This window comes from Cherax quadricarinatus, chromosome 85, assembly GCF_038502225.1.
Source record: "Cherax quadricarinatus isolate ZL_2023a chromosome 85, ASM3850222v1, whole genome shotgun sequence".
Taxonomy (NCBI): Eukaryota; Metazoa; Arthropoda; class Malacostraca; order Decapoda; family Parastacidae; genus Cherax; species Cherax quadricarinatus.
Window position 1 is genome coordinate 648,056 of NC_091376.1, and position 7,500 is coordinate 655,555.

A 7,500-nucleotide genomic window follows, 5' to 3' on the forward strand; every position below is an offset into this window, starting at 1 on the left:
CACCTCACTAAGATAACCTTAAGCGTCCATAGATCTCTGGTCCCACTAAGATAACTTTTGCTTTATGATCAGTGGGGTGAAGGATGCTCCTCCTTAGGGTCGTGGAGGGACTGGTCGTTCAGGTCGTTGCTCGGTGGAAAAGGGGCGATAGAGGTGGTCGTTCGGGGTTTCAGATTGTGGGAGGTGAGACGACTGATATATATATATATATATATATATATATATATATATATATATATATATATATATATATATATATATATATATATATAAGATCAAAGTAAACAGGTGATATCAGAATATGCAAAACAACCACTGTGAAAGGATAGCTAAATTCCGAGCGCTTTCGTCACTTCTCACATTATCAACGTACTAGCATAGTTCTTTGATAATCTAAGAAGTCACGAAAGCGCTTGGAATTTCGCTGTTCTTTCACAGTGTTTGTTTTACATATATATATATATATATATATATATATATATATATATATATATATATATATATATATATATATATATATATATATATATATATATATATATGTATCCTGCCACAAAGTTCTAGGACCAAAAACCACGTCAAAGTCTCATCAAAATGTGGGTTAGATATAAATTATTGCAGCCCAGTTTTGTGGTTATGTTAAGTGTTGCATTCACCTTGCACTGAAAATTAAATTTCTCAGGAGAGTCGTGTGGCGTGAGAGAAACTCTCACATGACATTACTTGGAAACCCATTTAAGCGTGACTCACTCTACGTTACTGTATGGCTCTCTCTACGTTACTGTATGGCTCTCTCTTTACGTTACTGAACGACTCTCTCTTTACGTTACTGTATGGCTCTCTCTCTACGTTAGTGAACGACTCTCTTTACGTTACTCTATGGCTCTACGCTACTGTATGGCTCTCTCTTTACGTTACTGAACGACTCTCTTTACGTTACTCTATGGCTCTCTTTGCGTTACTGTATGGCTCTCTCTCTACGTTACTGTATGACTCTTTACGTTACTGTATGGCTCTCTTTACGTTACTGTACGGCTCTCTTTACGTTACTGTATGGCTCTCTTTACGTTACTGTATGGCTCTCTTTACGTTACTGTATGGCTCTCTTTACGTTACTGTATGGCTCTCTTTACGTTACTGTATGGCTCTCTTTACGTTACTGTATGGCTCTCTTTACGTTACTGTATGGCTCTCTCTTTACGTTACTGAATTACTCTCTTTACGTTACTGTTCCACAGATCTCAGTCACCTACAGTCCTGTGTGCCTCGAGTATCACAACTCACTGATATTTGCAGTCCGGTCACTTCTGGGCAGCAATAACGCCAACATGACCATCATTCCTCTAAATCTAATACTACTTGGTTGTATAAATCACTATAACTTGGTTGTCAGAATCGAGATTCTGCTCTTCGATTAGTGAACGATGGTTCGAACCCGTACTTATCGAATTACCCACATGGGGATTTTTCTTTGCACTCAATACTTATAACGCCGTCGTAGGAGCATAATAAGCACCCATAACTCCTGAAATCATGAGGGCATGATGTTGCTTCATGATTCCTTTCTGGTGGGCGAAACGTTTTTCAAAGATAATCAGATGTTTGACATATGTCACACTTATCTACATTCATCGGCAGTGAAGAGATGATTATCCAGCTCAGTGACAAAGCAACAACTAGCACTGAAATGGAACTTAATCACGTGATAACTAGCTTATGACTAGCAGGAAACTAGTGTACCTATTCTGGGTTGCCGACCCATATATACTATACATAGAAAAAAAACATTAAAATAAGTATATTTACTTGTATATCCGTGGCCACAGCTAGACGAATACATCTCCTGAGCTCTCACTCGTGCGCGCACACACACACACACACACACACACACACACACACACACACACACACACACACACACACACACACACACACACACACACCTGCTACCGTTCACGATTTTTAAAAGATTTTGGTGTATTGTATAGACAAAAACGTTTAAATTTTCTCTTCCAAATCAGTACATGTCTCCCTTTCATTGTTTTTTTAAGAGCAAGACTGTGTATCCCATAATTTAAAATACACGAGCATAAATATGTTTATATAATTGATGTTTATACTGCGATATTTTTATATAATTTGCATATATATACAGTGAGGATTTCCGAGAATCAAAGAGCTATAATGTTAGTTTCTATATGACTGGGTTAAGCCAAGCCAGACGTATAGAATATTAAGCCTTAAAATCAATATTTGAAGAACTTGAGCGCCGTGGAACTTATCCAGCTCAGAGGAAGTTAATATTTATGCTTGAAATAGACATTCGGATCAGAAATGCTTTTGTAATTAATTTGCAAAAGGAAATTAAAGTCTCGTAAACTCAGTAATAAAAAAAAATTGATTAAAATCTATTAGCTTTTATTTCCATTGTATTAAAAAAATATTAGATTTTTGGTTTCTTATTCAGTGGATCTTCAAAATTCTAAATATTTCTGTTTTAAGGAGATTGAGAAGATTTTTGGTAGATGATCCAATAAACACATTAACAATAGCCTAACAAAAAAGACACAATACCGTGACTGGAACGATACACAACCCGCACATAGAAGACAGGAGCTTACCACTTAGAACTGGCTTACTTCTGGATATTTCCTGGGATGATACCCAGTACCAAAAACTATTGGATCTAACACATACATACTTACCTGTTGGATGCTCAAGCCCCTTCCCACTTAAAACCCCTTTTGAACCCTCCCTTCAACGCTATCTAGAACAAACCCTTCACTCTTTGTTCACCTCAGATTTAAACACCTAATTAATTCTAGCTTCCCCTAACTAATCCCTCTCAGCACTTCCCTCTTCCATTCTCTCAGTAATACATTTTATTCAACCAATTCCTTTTACAAATTGCTGAGGAGACAGTGCAATAAAGATTATATTGCTACCAATAAAGATCTCACAGCTTTAAGTGTACTTACGTTTTTACCTTTTATACGTTTTCTAACGTTTTCATTAACGTTTTCTCCCGACAAATAGGTGGAAACCTTACCGTGAAAACACTTTTTTTTTTGTCTTTCTGTTAATGCAAGGAGGATCAAGTCTACACTTCCTCAGATGAGTTGTTTGTAAATTTCTGAAGCGGCTTGATAAAACTCCTGAGGAGCGAAACGTTGCCACAATTAAATGTCACATTAGTTGCACTTGTGGCCATTTATCTGGCATATTGTGGGTAATTCTACCAACATATATACAGTTCATATCTAATATTACAGTTAGAACTGTTATTTTGACTGGTTCTACTTTATCGCAGAGGTGAAACATCACTGAACAGATGTAAATTTAACAGATGTAAACAGATGTAAACTTTTGTAAAAATTTGTCGGCAGTTTTGAGTAGCCGACCATTAAAAAAAAAAAAAAAGAGTTGAATATAATGCATACTTTTGGAGAATTCAACTAAAGGCTTTTATAAGACTAAGACTTTTTTTTATGAGAATTTCAATATTTTCTGTAGTGGGCAGATATTACTGCTGGCAACTCAATTTTGACTTCAGTCAAGATCCGTATCTTCATCGAGTGTTCTCTCTAGTTCCTCCGAAGATGTGAATATAAACCAGCGAAATATCACAGTTTTTATTACACAAATAACGACGTTTCGGTCCGATTTGGACCATTTACAAAGTCTGTGTGACTTTTAAAATGGTCCATGTCGGACCGAAACGTTGTGGTAAGCTCCTCTCTATGTCCGGGTTGTGTATTATTCCAGTCACTGTATTGTGCCTCTGTTATTCACAGTCATATTGAATGGAGACAAATGGTTTTTAATATTTGACGTGCTGTTGGAGTGTGAGCAAAGTAACATTTATGAAGGGGTTCAGGGAAACCGGCAGGCCGGACTTGAGTCCTGGAGATGGGAAGTACAGTGCCTGCACTCTGAAGGAGGGGTGTTAATGTTGCAGTTTAAAAACTGTAGTGTAAAGCACCCTTCTGGCAAGACAGTGATGGAGTGAATGATGGTGAAAGTTTTTCTTTTTCGGGCCACCCTGCCTTGGTGGGAATTGGCCAGTGTGATAAAAAAAATAATAAAAATATTTATATATTTTTTTTTTGTATTTTAGCGTTTGTGCCTTCAGAGTCTACGTAATAATTAAGAAACAGCCTTGTAATAGATAGATAAAAACGAGAGCCAAGATGACCTAACATCCAGACCAACTGAAGCAAATTTTCCCTACTCATTGCTTCAATATATCACCGTAGATTCATTTTCCAATCACGAATACAATTTCATGATTCATACATCAACCAATCTTTTTACTCGCTGATGCTTCACCGATGCTTCAAGTATATTGGCTAATCTAGAAGAATTTTGGTTTGACGTCTGATCACAAATTTTACCGTGAAAAATGGATCCAAGTCAAAGGTCAGTGCAAACCAAGGAAAATCAGAAAATCAATACAACTAAAGATATATCAACTTCAAAGGTCCAGCAAAAATAGGCTTCGTGATGCGTCCTTCCACAGGTTTCACCCCAATGTTTTCAATTGTGGAAATTCGTTGTGTAGCTTTAAAAATAGGTTGGATAAATAATGAGTAGATGTGGGTGGGTGTGAGTTAGACCTGATAGCTTGTGCTAACAGGTCGGTTGCCGTGTTCCTCCCTTAAGTCAATGTGACCTGACCTGACTAGGTTGGGTGCATTGGCTTAAGCCGGTGGGAGACTTGGACCTGCCTCGCATGGGCCAGTGGGCCTTCTGCAGTGTTCCTTCGTTCTTATGTTCTTATGTTCTTATGTTCTTATGCCAGTTATCAGTTCATATAGTGTTTGCTGGTTCGGAGTCCCTTTGGGTTAGTGAGGGAGAATCTGGTTGGATTGTCAACCAGACCACCTATAGACAGGGTCGAGGTTCATCGTCTGTGCTGCCCTCTCTGAAAGTAGGTCTTTTAGTCGATATCCTTGTCAACCAGGCTGTTAGTGCTAGGTGCAAATATTTAACCATGGATATGGCTGCCATGCTGGTTAGGATTGTTGCAGGGAGAACTTCTCATGTACCTTAAAATATATAACAATCTGAAAACATTAGAAAATGTAGTTTAGAGTGGCGTGATACAAACTAGGGTCAACTGGGAGTGTTTTTTAAGAACAGCAACTTATGCTGTTGATATACCATCTACAGTGTTCGTAGCTGCAACAGCAGAGTTGTGTTGCTAGTGCACCATCTTTAGTGCTTGTAGCTGCAACAGCAGTGTTGCTGGTGTATCATCTACAGTGTTTGTAGTTGCAACAGCAGAGTTGTGTTGCTAGTGCACCATCTTTAGTGCTTGTAGCTGCAACAGCAGTGTTGCTGGTGTATCATCTACAGTGTTTGTAGCTGCAACAGCAGAGTTGTGTTGCTAGTGCACCATCTTCAGTGTTTGTAGCTGCAACAGCAGTGTTGCTGGTGTATCATCTACAGTGTTTGTAGCTGCAACAGCAGTGTTGCTGGTGTATCATCTACAGTGTTTGTAGCTGCAACAGCAGTGTTGCTGGTGTATCATCTACAGTGTAGCTGCAACAGCAGGGTTGTGTTGCTAGTGCACCATCATTAATACTTATTGTAATTCAACATTTTCAATTTGTATATAACTGTGAGTTGGTGATTGTGTTTCTAAGTTATATTTATTAATGCGAGACTAATTTGATGGGGAAGAAAACGCCGAGGCAGCAACGTTTCTGTAAAATATCTACGAAATATGTAATGAAGATGGGAGTTTTAATTTATAGATGGAATACTGCTTATGTTTCCACTCTAATTATAAATATATCTAGAATATCTCTTATTGCTTTTAAGTGTATCATTAGTTTGGTTCACATTCGTATATACCTCAATGTTTGGCTCCCATTTGTATATCCATCAATGTCTGGTTCCTATTTGTATATCCCTTACTGTTTGGTTCTTATTTGTATATCCCTCACTGGTTACCATTTGTATATCCATCAATGTCTGGTTCTCATTTGTATATCCATCACTGTTTGGTTCCTATTTGTATATCCCTCACTGGTTACCATTTGTATATCCCTCACTGTTTGGTTCCTATTTGTATGTCCCTCACTGGTTACCATTTGCATATCCCTCACTGTTTGGTCCACATTTCCTGACCACTAAAGAAATATTTCCTCCCTAAAATATTAAATATCATTATTCCTCTCTCTCTTAAAAGCACAATTCCGACAGCATCATTCCTCGGAACGTTTATCAGTACCGTCATACCGATGACATTTTTACATCGCCAAACGACAGATGGAACCCATTCGAAAGTTTAATTTAATTTATATGTTGTGTCGTTCCTGCCTTTGTTTCCAGGGGCAAAATACATTACATAGCTTAGGAATCACGACACACATGTGAACAGCTGGATGAGGGGGTGAAAACATGTCGATATGTAGTTGACTGTTATATGTCAGCTGGAGTTGAGGAGCGTGTTGTGACTTGTTTGTCTGTCTGCTATCTTTCTGTCTGCTGCCTGTCTGCTGTCTGTCTGCTATGTCCGCTGTCTGTTTGCTGTCTGCTGCCTGTCTGCTGCCTGTCTGCTGCCTGTCTGCTGCCTGTCTGCTGCCTGTCTGCTGCCTGTCTGCTGCCTGTCTGCTGCCTGTCTGCTGCCTGTCTGCTGCCTGTCTGCTGCCTGTCTGCTGCCTGTCTGCTGCCTGTCTGCTGCCTGTATGCTGCCTGATGCCTGTCTGCTATCTGCTGTCTGTCTGCTGTGTCTGCTGTCTGTCTGCCGTCTGTCTGTATAACAGAAATGATTGTTAAACAGTTTTAAAAGCATTGATGAAGAAAAAATGATCCAGCTCTTGTCAAACCAAGGTTAGGTTACAGTGTGAATAGACAGGTGGAGTGGGTAGTACAGGTCATGGGAGGAAGGCGAGCATAACACGGACGAATTTCGGAAGCGGACTCCGGAAAATTGGCCAAGGTCTGAAATGGACGTGGACAGTCACTTTTAAAGAAAGGTCATTGTTGATGTTACAAAGCATTTATTTATTTATATATATATATATATATATATATATATATATATATATATATATATATATATATATATATATATATATATATATCGTGCCGAATAAGCAGAACTTGTGATCTTGGCTTAAATAGCAGCGCTCATCTTGCCATATAGGACAAGTGAAAATTTGTGTATGCAATAATTTCGCCAAAATCATTCTGAACCTAACGAAAAAAATATATTTCACTGTGTTTGTTTAGTATTAAATTATTGTAAACAAATCTAAAATATATTTAGTTGGGTTAGGCTAAAATAAGTTGTTCTTGTTATAATAAGGTTAGGTAAGTTTTCTAAGATTCTTTTGGAGCAAAATTAATATTTTTTACATTAACATTAATGAAAAAAATATATCTTTAAAGGTATAAGAGAAAATTTTAGAAAGGTCTTAATTTTAAATGAGTTCTTGCTAATTGACCAGTTTTACATATTCGGCACGACATTATATATATATATATATA